Genomic DNA, 14,836 nt, shown 5'->3' with positions numbered 1-14,836 from the left:
AGCAGGATGTTTTGCTGTTACATGACAATGCACGGCCACATGACAGTCAAAAAACCATGGAAGCGATCACAAAACTCGGATGGACAACACTGAAACACCTGTCTTACAGTCCTGACCTGGCTCCATGTGACTGTCATCTCTTTGGAAAACTGAAAGACTCTCTTCGTGGAACAAGATTTGAAGATGATGACTCCCTTGTGCACACTGCCAAACAGTGGCTCCAACAGGTTGGTCCAGAATATTACCGTGCGGGTACACAGGCGCTGGTTTCAAGATGGCGTAAGCCAATTGAGAGGAATGGAAATTATTTGGAGAAATGGAAATAGTGTTCCTAAAGGATGTATTTACACACTGTAAAACTTTCAAATATGTAGAATAAAAGATGGATTTTTAAAAAAATAATGTGCATTTCTTTTGGAGTGACCCTCGTAATAAGTAAATAAATAGACAGACAAATTATAACGTGTGGCCGCACGTGGTAGCCGCACGGTATAAGACGTCTTGCCACGGTTCGCGTGGCTCCCCCTGCCGGACGTTCGAGTCCTCCCTCGGGCATGAGTGTGTGTGTTGTTCGTAAGTCAGTTTAAGTTAGATCAAGTAGTGTGTAAGCCTCGGGACCGATGACCTCAGCAGTTTGGTCCCTTAGGAGCTTACCACAAATTTTGATATATATATATATATCGTGTGACTGGACGCGTCCGGCCATCCAGATTTAGGTTTTCTGTGATTTTCCTAAATCGCTTCAGCCAACTGCCCAGATGGTGCCTTTGAAGGGGCATGGCGGATTTCCTTCCCCATCCTTGGTTCATTCCGCGTTTGTGCTCCGTCTCTAACGACCTCGATGTCGACTGGACGATGAACCCTAATCTACCCACCACCACATGTAGTCGATGCACAAGGTCTAACTTATCTAGTATCCTACAAGCTCCTTCTCTGTTGCTGCTGTCTGCTATAGAACACGCTACCCTGCACTCTCCGCACAATTCAGTATCCCGATGCATCTAAAAGAAACAGAGGCCCTTCCATCACCCTCATACCATTTCCCCCCAAAATTAATGTGTATATCCAATTTTTCTTCTCTCAGACAGTAAAGCAAACGCTCCCGCGTTCTCCCAGTTACGCTTCATTCTCTTTTCATTTCCCAATCAGCCATATGAATTTCTTTCCTCCAATGTTCATTAATTTCAGTTTATCACCTTCCTCTCTCTCTCTCTCTCTCTCTCTCTCTCTCGCTCTCTCTCTCTCTCTCTCTCTCTCTCTCTCTCTCTCTCTCTCTCTCCCACCCGTTTCCTCCTAACGCTCATACTTTCAGTCTACTTGCCCGTAATTTGTTTTCCATTTTTGTACTTAATCATGAACGAACGTTAACTGTGTTTCTTTTCTGCAATATAACAATTTCTAACCACTATATTCTACATTCGCTGTAACTTAAAGCACGCTTATCGTAATGAATGTAATGTAAAATAGGTGGAATGCCTATCTGGATGCAAGAGAAGGCCCGAATTTTGCCAGGTTAAATAAATGAAACAAATAAATTACCTTCTTCTGCTAGTGCCATTGTATGTGACATTGCTGCAATATCTCATTTCACATCCATATATGGAACAGAATGTTTCGATCCGGATACCATTCGAACACGTGTAGTCCACCTTAAGAGTTATTTCGCTGGTTCAGGTGCCTTACGCGCAACGTCCTTAGCAGAACAATACAAAAAGCGACTGGAAGGCGCCCTTCAACGCGCCCAAGGACATTGCCGGCACGGTTGGCATCGCCCGGAATCTGCAGGGGCCAATTCTGTCCGCGATCCGCCATTTAGATACGCCAGCCGAGGCCGCTGTTATCCTGGACCGCTGTCTCCGTGTTGGAGGCGACTTCTCGGAAACGTTAAAACACTGCCTCTACTACAGTTTTGGTCGGCTTGTTGACGCTGCGAAAGCGGTTTCTTGAGTCTCTGTTCCGTTTGTTGATACTGTTCTCATCGTACGCAGCGTTCTCGTGTTCTCTGATGAATAGTGTTTTGGTGTGCTTTCGTTGTTAACAGCTAATGCTTGGTTTTGTTGTTGTCTTCAGTCAGGCCTCCATCCTCTGCAAGCCTCTTCAACCCCGAATAACTGCAGCAACATATATCCTTTTGACTCTGCTTACTGTATTCCTCTCTTGCTCTCCCTCATGATTTTCAGCCCCCCCCTCCCCCCCAACACACACTTCCCTCCAATACCAAACTGCCGATCCGTTGATGTCTCAGAATGTGTCCTATCAACAGATTCCCTCTTTTAGTCAAGTTATGCTACAAATTTGTTTTCTCCTTATTGTTTACGAGATCTACCCATCTAATCTTCAGCATTCATTTCAAAAGCTTCTATTCTCTTATTGTCTGAAATGTTTCTCTATCACATTTCACTTCCGTACAAAGCTACACCCCAGACCAAAACATTCAGGAAAGAGTCCCTATTTCTTAAATCTATATTCAAAGCTAACTAATTTCTTCTCTTCAGAAACACTATTCCTCCCATTCCCAGTCATTTGATATCCTATCTATATCGGCCATAATCATTTATTTTGCTTCCCAAATAACGAAACTCATCTATTACTTTTAGTGTCTCGTCTCCTAATCTAATTCCCATAGCATCGCCTGATTTAACTCGACTTCATTCTACTAGCCTCGTTTTGCTTTTGTTGATGTTCATCTTATATCTTTCTTTCAAGACACCGTCCATTCCGTCCAATGGTTCTTCCAAGTCTTTCGCTGTCTGTGACAGAATTACAACGTCGTTGGCAAACCTAATTTTTTTTTATTTCTTCTCCCTGAATTTTAATTCTTTCTCCAAACTTTTCTTTGGTTTCCTTTACTACTTGCTCAGTGTACCAGTTCAATAGCATCAGGGATAAGCTAGAAACCTTTCTCCCTCCCATCTCAATCAATGTTTCCCTTTCATGCCCCTCGACTCTTATAACTGGCGTTTGGTTTCTGTACAAGTTGTAAATAGCCATTCGCTCCCTGTGTTTTACCCCTGCTACCTTCAGAACTGCAACCTACAGCCTTCTGAATCTGCTTACTGGTCTCCCTCCACGATTTTTACTCCCAACACTTTCCTCCAATACTAACTTGGTTATCCCTTGAAATCTCAGAATGTGTCCTGTCAACAGATTCCTTCTTTTAGCGGAGTTATGCCACAAATTTCTTTTCTGGCCATTTCCATTCAGTACCACCTCATTGATTACATGATCTACCCAGCTAATCTTCAGCGTTCTTCGGAAGAATCAAATCTCGAAACTCTCTATTCCTCTATTGTCTGAACTGCTTGTCGTCCACGTTTCACTTCGGAACACGACTACATCCCAGACAAGTACCTTCAGAAAAAACTTCCTATCATTAAAATCTATATTCGATGTTAGCCAATTTTTCTTCAGAAACGCTTTTCTGGCCATTACCAGTCAATTTCTACATCTTCTCGACTTCGTCCCTCATCAGCTATTCCACTCCCTAAATAGCAAAACTCATCTACTACTTTCAGTGTCTCTTTCTAATGTATTCGATTACATTCCATTCTCCTCGTTTTTCTTTTGGTGGTGTTATATCCTCCTATCAAGACACTGTCCATTCCGTACAACAGCTTTTCTAAGCCCCTTATGGTGTCTCGCAGATTAACAATGTCGTCAGCAAACATCAAAGTTTCCATTCAACTGTTCTTTCAAGTCCTTTGCTGTCTCTGACAGAATTACAGTGTTATCGGTAAACCTCAAAGTTTTTATTTCTTCTCTCTGAACATCAACTCCTACTCCAGATTTTTCTTTGGTTTCCTTTACTGCTTGCTCAGTGTACAGACCCACTAATATCCGGCATAGGCTAAAACCCCGTCTCACCCCTTTCCTAATCACTACTTCTCTTTCGTATTCCTCAACTCTTATAATTGTCGTCTGGTTTCTGTACAAGCTATATATAACCTTTCGCTCCTTGTAGTTGCACCATGATAGTTTCACAATTTCGAAAAGTGTATAGCAGTCGACACAATGAAAAGCTATAAACATAGGTTTGCCTTTCCTTAGTCTATCTTGTAAGATGGTCGTAGAGTCAGTATTGCCTCTCCTGTTCCTACATTTGTCCGGAATCCAGATTGATCTTCCCCGTGATCGGTTTCTACCGATCTTTCCATTCTTCTGTAAGAAATTTGTGTTAGTATTCTGTAACAATGGCTTCTTAAACTGATAGTTTGATAATATTCAAATCTGTCAGTACGAGGTCTCTTTGGAATAGAATTATTACATTATTTTTGAAGTCTGGTAGTATTTCACCTGTCTCGTACATCTTGTATACCAGATGGAACCGATCTGTTGTTCTGGCTGTCTCAAAGGTATCAGTGGTTAGGAAGCAATGTCGTCTACTGTGGTGCCATTTTCCGACTTCCCTCTTTCAGTGCTCTGTCAAATTCTTCACTTAGTATCATATCACCCATCTTATACGCGATGCAGTACATCAAAGTGACCACCGCCTATGTTCGACGTCAATGTGCAAGAACCATTCACAGAAGGTGGAAGGCAGCACTAGCTGTAGAGGGTATATAAAACGTGTTTGGGAGGATGCGATATACAGTGCAGTCGTTGTTGTAATGTGGAAATGAAGCGGTGTATCTGACGTCCTAATGGGCATGATCACTGATTTTCGGGACAAGGGTGGATGCATGCCCGAAACGGCTAAGTTTGTAAACTGTTTGTGCGCCGCCGTGGTTGAAGTATACCATGTACGGCAAAATGGCGCTATCCAAAACCGGAGCCGAGGGAAATGTGATGGGCCACAGGCCATAGATGGTAGCGGTGAACGATGGCTGCTGAGATGTGTACGGTCGAATAGGCGAGCAACTGTTGAGCAATTGACCTTCCAGATGAAGGAAGGGGCTACCAACAGTCTCCTGAACGACTGTCCAGCGAACACAGCAGTGTATGGGCCTCCGCAGCAGGCGTACGGTTCGTGCGCCCATGCTACCTGCTGTTCGTCGGCAACGAAGGCTGGAATTTGCACGCCAGTGCTGCAACTGTATGTCTACTGAGTTACGACAGGTGGCCTTTTCAGATGAATCATGTTTTATGTTCCGCCGGACAGACGGCCGTTGTCGTGTACAGCTCTACAACTATCGTCGGAAGGGTCCACGCCGAAGGAGGGAACGTTATGGTTTACGTGATGTTTTCGTCGCGTCCCCTGGGTGATATCGTCATTCTGGAAGGCACAATGAATCAAAATAAGTATGTATTTATTCTTAAGGACCACGTCCACCCATACATTCAGTCTGTTTTTTTCCTTGGCACGGATGGGATATGCCAGTAAGACAATGCTATGAACGACACAGTTTCTGGAAAAGTTTGCGTTTGCGGACTCCATACCTGATGATGAAAATGCTCTATTTACAATTATCTATCGATCCCGCCAATTTTGAGTCGATTGCTCGTCATAACCTTTAGTGGTGATTTTCTCAAAAACGCAGGGGTATTGACCCAAAATATCTTAGATTCCTTCGTTTTAGGTTGTACACAAGCGATCTGCCAAATCTGAGCCGAATCGGTTGGCCGTGTCTGAGGCCTTCCCCTTGTTAGACCAGTTACACTCTGTGTATTAGAAAATAAATACTTTATTAAGAACATTCTAAGTGCCATAACAGGAAAGTGACTGGTTCTAAGCGCCAATAAGGAGGTTTTTTACGGATTTATTCTAGAAAGAAGGAAACACAAGGCAGGACTGTAATAATGCTATTTCTTTAGACAAATAGCGCCGTTACTGGTTTACAACCGACAGGTTCATCTCCAGACGACTGTTAATGGTGGTATTTAATTTGTTATTGTTTTATTGTTTATATTACATGTTAGCTGTTTTTTCTCCAACTAATGTAAACAACAACACATGTAATTCACTCAAAAAAGCCATCCACCACCAAGGAATATCTAAATAGGACGGAAATCGTTAGAGGTAATGCACATCTACATACACAAACAAAGATTACAATTTCAGAAAAATTGCATGATTTATTCACAAACTGGTCAAGCCAATAACGCGTTAGTCCGCCTCTGGCCATTATGCAAACAGTTATTTGGCTTGACATTGATTGATTTGGCTTGGCACTGATCGATAGAGTTGTTCGATCTCTTCCTGAGGGATATTGCGCCAAATTCTGTCCAATTGGCTCGTTAGATCGTTAAAATCCCGAGCCGGTTTGAGGGTCCTGCCCATAACTCTCCGAACGTTCTCAGCTGGCGAGAGACCCGGCGATCTTGCTGGCCAAGGTAGGGTTCGGCAACCACGAAGACAAGCAGTAGCCACTCTCACCACGTACGGCTGGGGATTATCTTGCTGAAATGTAAGCCCAGGATAGCTTGTCATGTGAAGGGCAACAAAACGGGACGTCGAATATCGTCGGCGTACCGCTGTGCAGTAAGGGTGGTTCAAATGGCTCTGAACACTATGGGACTTAACTTCTGAGGCCATCAGTCCCCTAGAACTTAGAACTACTTAAACCGAACTAACCTAACGACATCACACACATCCATGCCCGAGGCAGGATTCGAACCTGCGACCGTAGCGGTCGCGTGGTTCCAGACTGTAGCGCCTAGAACCGCTCGGCCACCCCGGCCGTCGTGCTGTAAGGGTGCTGCGGATGTCAGCCAAAGTGTTCCTGGTATGAAAAGAAATAGCACCACGTCGTCGACCTGGAATCTCATTGACTGGAGTATAACTGTCTTCAGCGATGAGTTCCTCTGCGAACTGAGCCCCAACGACTAACGTAGACTTGTCTGGGGACGGCATGGACAGTGATGGGACACCAACCTCACTGTCGCCCGCCATGCAGGACGACAACTGGGAATAATGATCGGGGATGCAATTTTTTTTCATCGCACGACTCCTTCGGTTGTCATCCGTGGCACCGTTACAGTACAGCGATACGTCGACGATATTCTACGCCCCGTTTTGTTGCCCTTCACATGACAAGCTATCCAAGGGCTTACATTTCAGCAAGATAATGGCAGCCTTCATACGGCGAGAGTTTCTACTGCTTGTCATCGTGCTTGCAAGACCCTGCCTTGACCAGCAAAGTCACCGGATTTCTCCCCAGCTGAGAATGTTTGGGGCATTATGATTCAAATGGCTCTAAGCACTATGAGACTTAACATCTGAGGTCATCAGTCCCCTAGACTTAACACTACTTAAACCTAATTAACCTTAGGACATCACACACATCCATGCCCGAGGCAGGATTCGAACCTGCGACCGTAGCAGCAGCGCGGTTCCGGACTGAAGCGCCTAGAACCGCTCGGTCACAGCGGCCGGCGGCATTATGGGCAAAGCCCTCAAACCAAATCGAGATTTTAACGATCTAACGAGCCAATTGGACAGAATTTGGTGCGGCGTTTCTCAAGAAGACATCCAATAACTCTTATCAATCAATACTAAGCCGAATAACTGTTTGCATAAAGGTCAGAGGTGGACGAAAGCGTAACTGACCTGGTCAATTTGGAAGCTCTTTCCTTTTAAATAATCATCCAACTTTTCTGAAACTGTAACTATTCCAGACACCTCTGAATAATATATCGATAATCATACAAAGGTCATGATGTGTAATTAGCCTAAACAGAAATGAAACAAGGGCACCGCTCTCTTTTTGCTCTGCTCTTTGGTTCTTTCCTTTTGGCTCTTTACTCTCTTGCCATCGTACTTGTCTCTCTTGGTTAGTTTGACTCATGCTACGCTATTAATTCTGCGGATTTGATGAAATGCACCTAGGAGATCGTTCTTGGATAGTTGCTTAATTATTTGCAACAGGAACTGTTATTAGAAACCAGAATATCAAGTATGTGTATTTGAATATCGCGCGTTTCATGTAAAGGATCTTTTGTTTTAAATGTAAGGCATCAAATGTTTTCTGTGAGGAATAGTATCAGTTGACTTTTATTTCTTTAAAATATACTGTTACAATTTAACTGTTTCATTTACAAACCTGTCCTTGCTTTACAGGTTCACAATTTTGTGTGTTTTCTTAGATACGGAAGCATTTCTTTTGGTTATTATAGTTTGCGTGGGCCCTTCATGCGCCCTAGTCATTTGTTGTGAATTACGATAGAACTTGCAATCGTTTTAATATTACGAAGTCCGATAGTAAACTTAATACTAATTTTCGCAAGGAAACATATTTAAATTCACTGTCAGTAACAAATTCCATACACATTTGCTCTCCAAGCCAAAACTGTGAGCCGTTGGTACTTCTAGAAACAATCCCATTAACTTCCGTAAAAGTTCAGAATTAACTCAGGCGTTTAATGAAAGAAGCCCCAGTTTCTTTTAATGGTGCCGCCACTACTTTTAATTTTAATATAAAAATAGATAATTGTCACCCCGAAATTTCCTTCCATATTAATTGCAAGTAAAATAGTTAACTCACAATTAACGGACGATGACGTTAAGTGTCCCATTCGGACAATTCCTTAGTGATGCACCGTTTTTTCTTCTTTGTCGTAGATTGTACAAAAGTGAGCAGCCGCCTGAAGATGAACCTGTCGGTTCGAAACCGTTAATGGCGCTGTTTCTGTAAATAAGCAGCATTAGTAACAGTGGCTTGTTACTGTTTCATTTATTGCGGTTTGTACATAGCCACGATCTCAAAATTGTCATTTTTAGACAAAATAATAGGAAGAAAGCGCTTGTTCCAAGTGCCATTTACACGGAGGCACTCCATTTTACTTTTGCTATGGTACAAATAGAGCATTACGTTCAAAGTAGTAGAACTGTAATCACCAAAAACCACTTCTCATATCTTTTAAAATTTGGACCTCCAGAGAGGAGCACAGCTTAGCACGAAGACCATACGCAACTATCAACGCATGTTTGGAAGACTTTCTCCATAGTTTTCCACCTGGATCAAGTCTAGGATCATGCTAAAGAGTACTCAGATCACAGTAGCACCGAAAATGCGGTTTGTGATAAAATGGCACTTAGAACGTTTTCCATTTACACTGCTGAATTGTCCAGCCTACTAAATCGCCACGTTATGTCTGTGCTCAGTACTTCGTTGAGTCACACTAAACAGAAACAAACTGAAATGTGGAAAGTAGCAATTAGGGTTTGAAGACGTGTGCCCTAAAGCTTGCGTCGGTCACCGAAACATCTCGGTACTTGCAACATTATCTGTAATCCAAAAATTACTGTTACGGGCGTGACAGAAGTGAGAAGACATCTCATATGCCGTCCCATTCTCGTATGGAGCACACGAAGAATGATTGCTTAAATGCCCCTGTGCGCGCTGTAATTAGTCTAATCCTGTCATCGCGCCCCTACGCAAGAGATTCGTAGGGGTTTGTAGTACAGGGCCCGGCAAAAAGACCTCCCGTATTTCAAAACAGAGATACAGAGGAAATACTTTTATTTGCGAACTATTACGTTATTTTACATTAGTTGGTTTTAAAAATTATGGCCAGTAAATTGCTTCCTCCATTGTTGAAGCACTGACTAAGCCTTTACCGCAAGCTGTCCACAGTTCTTCGTGTCATTTTCGGTAGAATGGCAGTCGCTCCCTGTTTGTTTGCCCCCTTCGAGTTTGCAGGTTTGTACACGTGAGGCATTAAGTGTCCCCTACGAAAAAAGAAAAATCACACGGTGATAAATCGGGTGATCTTCGGGGCCAGGTGATGTCTCCTCGCGAAGAGAAATAAGATGTTCTGGAAACAGCTCCTTCAGATTTTCTGGAGAACGCCAAAAAGTGTGAGCAGTGTTTCGTATTGCTGGAACCAGACTTCTTCCTCTTCATGGTCTCCAACAAAATGGTTTAACATACCTGTAGGTCTCTAAAATGTCGTAGTAGGAATTTGAATTTTTCTTCGAGAAAACACGGATACCACACACCCGATTCAGCAACAGTGCACCAGACTGTCATACAGTGGCTATGAAGTGTTCGTTGGCGAAGTTCCTAGATGTTTTCTGCTGCTCAGTAGTGGCAATTTTGCTTATTTACCGTATCAGACAAGTGGAAGTGGGTATCATCAGAAGAAACCAAAATAGCGCATGGGGAAATGTTCTGAATAATTTCCTTACACACAGCTCTGCAAGTTTCAGAATCTCTCACATTTCATTGTTGATTAACCATCATTTTCTAGGGGTGCATGTGAAGATATCTGTGTTGGTCTTATCAGACAGTCCCAGAGCAGGTGCATGTTCAAGTGCCGAACGCTTCTGAGACTGCTGGACGGAAGCTCTCACACGAGTCACATTTCCGGCGTTGTTACAGTCCGAGGTCAGCCAGCAGATTATTTTGCAATGCAGAACCTGATGCTTTAAACTTTGATACCCGAACTCGAATAGTTTTTGTATAAGGAACAGAATCTTGTTGCCCAAGTTGGAACTGAATGCGAAATGCTCGCTGAGTAGTAATCACAGAACCACCATTACGGATATACTCCTCTACAGCCAACGCACGATGGTCACCAAGCCAAGCCACTGCGACTTCTGAAAATGGCACGTACACCGCTATCGATCGATACCTCCTCCACAGCTGCGCGGTTCCCCCCGTCGGAGGTTCGAGTCCTCCCTCGGGCATGGGTGTGTGTGTTGTCCTTAGCGTAAGATAGTTTAAGATAGATTAAGTAGTGTGTAAGCCTAGGAACCGATGATGTGAGCAGTATGGTCCCATAGGAACCACCTCCTCCACAGAAATAACCACACCGCAACTCACACAGGTGTCCCTTCAAATACGGTAGTTCTTTGTTGCCGGGTCCTGTGCGTTAGTAGATTTCTCACATAATGATGATTCTTGAAATTTTTACGTAGGCTTTTGCGGGATGGTTGCGTCTATCTTCAAGCGTCTGCCAGATAATAGTTTTCAACAGTTCCATGTCGCTCCCATGAGTCAAACAAATTTGCAACTGTTAGTGCTGCCCTACTTTGTACACTTTCAATATTCCCCGTTAGCCCTGTTTCGTATCGGTCCCTAAATCTGAAAAATGTTGCAAGATGGATATCACAAATGTTTTGTTATCTCCTTTGCAGACAGACTGCATTTCCCTTGTATTCTACCAACGAATAAAAGTCTGGTATCTGCTTTATCTGCGATTGAGCTTATGTGATCGTTCCATTTCATATGTTACAAGTTGTTGCACTCAAGTATTTGTATGAGTTAAATAGCTCAATTTGTGAATTATTGTCCGCAGCTCGTGGTCGTGCGGTAGCATTCTCGCTTCCCGCGCCCGGGTTCCCGGGTTCGATTCCCGGCGGGGTCAGGGATTTTCTCTGCCTCGTGATGACTGGGTGTTGTGTGATGTCCTTAGGTTAGTTAGGTTTAAATAGTTCTAAGTCCTAGGGGACTGATGACCATAGCTGTTAAGTCCCATAGTGCTCAGAGCCAATGGAACCATTTGTGAATTATTGATACTGTAGTCATAGAATATTAACAAGCAACCCCTTGAGTGCGAGGTCGCGGAAAGCCATAGATGTTTACGGCATTCTACGCCCCTCATATTGTGTACCATGCAACCACAATACTAGCTACTAATGGCAACAGGGGTGGGACTGGAGGTATCCAATGATGCACACGGCGCGAGGCTTCAGACAACAATTGCTGAAGGAACACAAGGAATTTCCCAGAGTGAGAAAGAAGTGGCATTTGAAATATTAGCGTTTCTATAAGATGAATCAGTGGACTGTGTGGTGCCGTATAAGCTCGAGTGTGTGGACAGTGTACGTTGAGGATTACAATGATGACGACACCTGCTTAACAAGTGAAAGTGATACTGAAACAGGTGCCGAGCCATGAAGTTCATCCCCTTGTCGGACAGGGAGCCACAAATCCCGTCTCCAGTGAAACGTATTAAAAGACAACCGTTTTCCAAGGAGCGGCTGCTAAACATGATTACGTACATGGAAGATCAGCAACAGAATAGTAAAAAAAGAGAAAGAAAAAAGGTTTAGAACAAGCCCGCAGTAATGTGACCGTGTAGTGCATAAGAAAAACTACGGATATTCAAGGAGGCACAAAGTGTACTTGTTACAAAAACTGGTGTTTGCGCGTCTCAAGGATGCTCGATACATTTTACAGGATGTTCTCGATAGTGACGTACTATGTTATGCACATCAAACTGCGCGTGACGTAGATTATAATGGTTTCAAGGGAAGAACTGGATGGTTGCATAACTTCAGACAGTTCTACAGAATTGGAAGACGTAAGAGAACTAAATTTCAATCAAAGCGTCAACTTGACTGCACACATCAAAACGCGGAATCGGGCCGAAAATTTGTAGATGAGATAAACAAACTTACCCCACTGTTCAATAAGGAATTTGTTTTCAACTATGGCCAGTCGTAATCTGAAGAGGAAATGACTATGAAAGGAACCGTGGAAATTAGATGTACAAAGAGGGCTATACGAAGATCAGCTAACATAAATGGCTTATCGTGTTAATCTGGATGGTAAACAGGCTGGAAAGTTATCTATTGTGCTACGAGATGTTGGAAGTGCTCTGCCCCCTAGATTCTTTCTCGTGTGAGTGATCTTGCAAGGGCAGTAGGGGATATTTACGTCACAGCAAGCAAAAGTGGGAAAATGGGCATAAGAGAACTACAATTATGGTATGAGCACTGCTTTTGGACAATAGCTGGTCAAAATAGCTTGCTTTTTCTTGATTCCTGGTCTACGTATGAAAATCATACTCCTTTAGAGCGAACTATCCCTCCTGAAAACTATGTGACATTGTAATTCATACCACCTGGATGACTGGACAAATTCGGCATTTGGACTTTTGTTCTTTCCGTGCTCATGAAACATATTTTCGCACTGTCAGCAGCTACACCTTAAAGGATAGCCCTGTTCACGATAAGCTCCATGATAATTTCGAATTCGGTTGCATGCCACCACATTCCGTCAGTTCTCGTCACCCAGTAACACAAATATGATTCTACGTTCATTCTTTAAGAGTGGGTACCTAGCTGAACGTCATGCACGGTTTGTAACTTCGAAGGAGTTCGCCTTCGATCTTCATGGTGCAAATCTTTGGTATCATTGTGGCACGACATTTTTCATTCATTGTTCATGGTGCGAGTTAATGCTTTGTTTTGAACATTTCTTGAATGTCAACGATGTCCATTTTGTGAAGTGTAATACATACAGTCCATAGAAGGTTTATCTCTGCAGCCTCAAGACATTCGTTTTCGATAGCCCTCCTGATGCACATGGTGACTCATTAACAGCTAATTATTTTTCCTGTCATGATTGATAACACAATACTTCCAAATGAACTTTACTGAAGACTGGACTTGCGATCTCGCACTCAAGTGAGTTTTTTCGGTTGGTAAAGTGCACAATTTTACATTTACGAACGTTTAAAACAAGTTGCGAAAATTTTCGTCACTTCGAATCTCATCAAGGTCTGACTAAATAGTTGTGCAGTTTTCTTCAGACATTACTTCATTAATGTAAGTGCATCATTTTCGAAAAGTGTGAACTTACCGTTAATATTGTCTGCAAGGTCATTAATATGAAACATGATTAGCAAGGCACCCAACATGCTTCCCAGCGGCGAGGACAAAATTACTTCTACGTATGTCGATGATTTAACACCGAAGATAACATGCTGCGATCTTCCTACCAGGAAAGTCTCAATCCAGTTACGAATGTCGTTTGATACCTCACATTATCGTATTCTCGTTAATAAGCGTCTGTGTGGTGTTGAATCAGACACTTTTCGCAAGTCAAGAAGTACTACGTCCACCTGTCTTGCACGATGAATATTATTTCTTCGAGCCGTTTGTTTGTCTCCATGTACGCTACATTAATCTTGTATTGGCGATTGTGCCTTCAGTTTATTCAGCAACATTCGTCACATGTCACTAAGTATGATAGGCTCAAGTATGTATCGCTTAAGAAAGCAAAACCAACGGACCGACACGAAACCATGTCATCTACATCAGTGAAAAACTTCCGCTCTCGCAACTACCGATTCTGAAAGTTGGCGGCTTTTCACGTACTGCAAAAGTACGACGTATTAGCGTACAAAGTATTACAACACGTCACAAGTGGATTCTTCAGCCCGTCGGAAAACTTCCACTTAATTCGTGAGACGCGTGCAAACAGATATAAGCCCACACACTAGGGCTACAATACTAGTGACTGGGTGACAATTGTCTCAGATCTAAATTAGAATTAGTCCTCCATCCATCCTCCATCCCTCCACCGAGATCCGACTAAGGGTTTTCGAAGTTTCCCCTGGCTGCAATGGAAATACCCTCCCAAATACTTCGAATGAAGAGCGTCGTACTCCGCACTTGGGACGCTGGGATTTTACTGGAAAGAACCGAGCTCTACAGGTGGCTAAATTCCACAAATAACCAGCCAGCGCTGCCCAAGCCGAAAAAAGAAAACACTCGAATGACGGCTCACAGTTTGCTGTCACAAATTATAATCGTCGTTATTTAATTTGTACTTTTATGGATTTTATGAAGTAACGATTGTGTTATCATTTTAATTTATTCATACAGATGAAATAATGCAGAGGAGTTGCAGGCTGAGTGCCAGAGGGTAGCAGAAGAGATAAGATGTGGAAAGGGAGGTAAATGATCAGTGGTTGAGCAACAGGAGGAGTACCATAAACTGGGATTTTCGATCTTTGCCACGTTAAAGTGCACCTGATACTCGTGCTGATAAAATTAACAGCTCTCTTCGTTCGATTTTTTCCCTGGTGAAAATCTGAAGGTAGCATTAAGCTCCAATTGTGATTACACTCCTTGAGCAAATAGTTTCAGCTCCGAGAGATGGATATCATAAAAGCAGTAAACGTATAGCGAGATGGGACGGGTTATTGCTGTAAAACAGCAACT

The 14,836-nt window shown here is 43.0% G+C and overlaps 1 protein-coding gene across 1 annotated transcript in view; it reads right to left on the bottom strand.

Moving 5' to 3' along the window:
• The window catches only part of LOC124596513 (phospholipid-transporting ATPase IF-like), a 643,086-nt gene that overhangs the window by 309,125 nt on the left and 319,125 nt on the right, over nucleotides 1–14,836 (bottom strand). The window lies entirely within an intron of this gene.

Source organism: Schistocerca americana, chromosome 2 (assembly GCF_021461395.2).
Source record: "Schistocerca americana isolate TAMUIC-IGC-003095 chromosome 2, iqSchAmer2.1, whole genome shotgun sequence".
Classification (NCBI taxonomy): Eukaryota; Metazoa; Arthropoda; class Insecta; order Orthoptera; family Acrididae; genus Schistocerca; species Schistocerca americana.
This window is presented reverse-complemented; position numbering and strand designations above follow the sequence as displayed.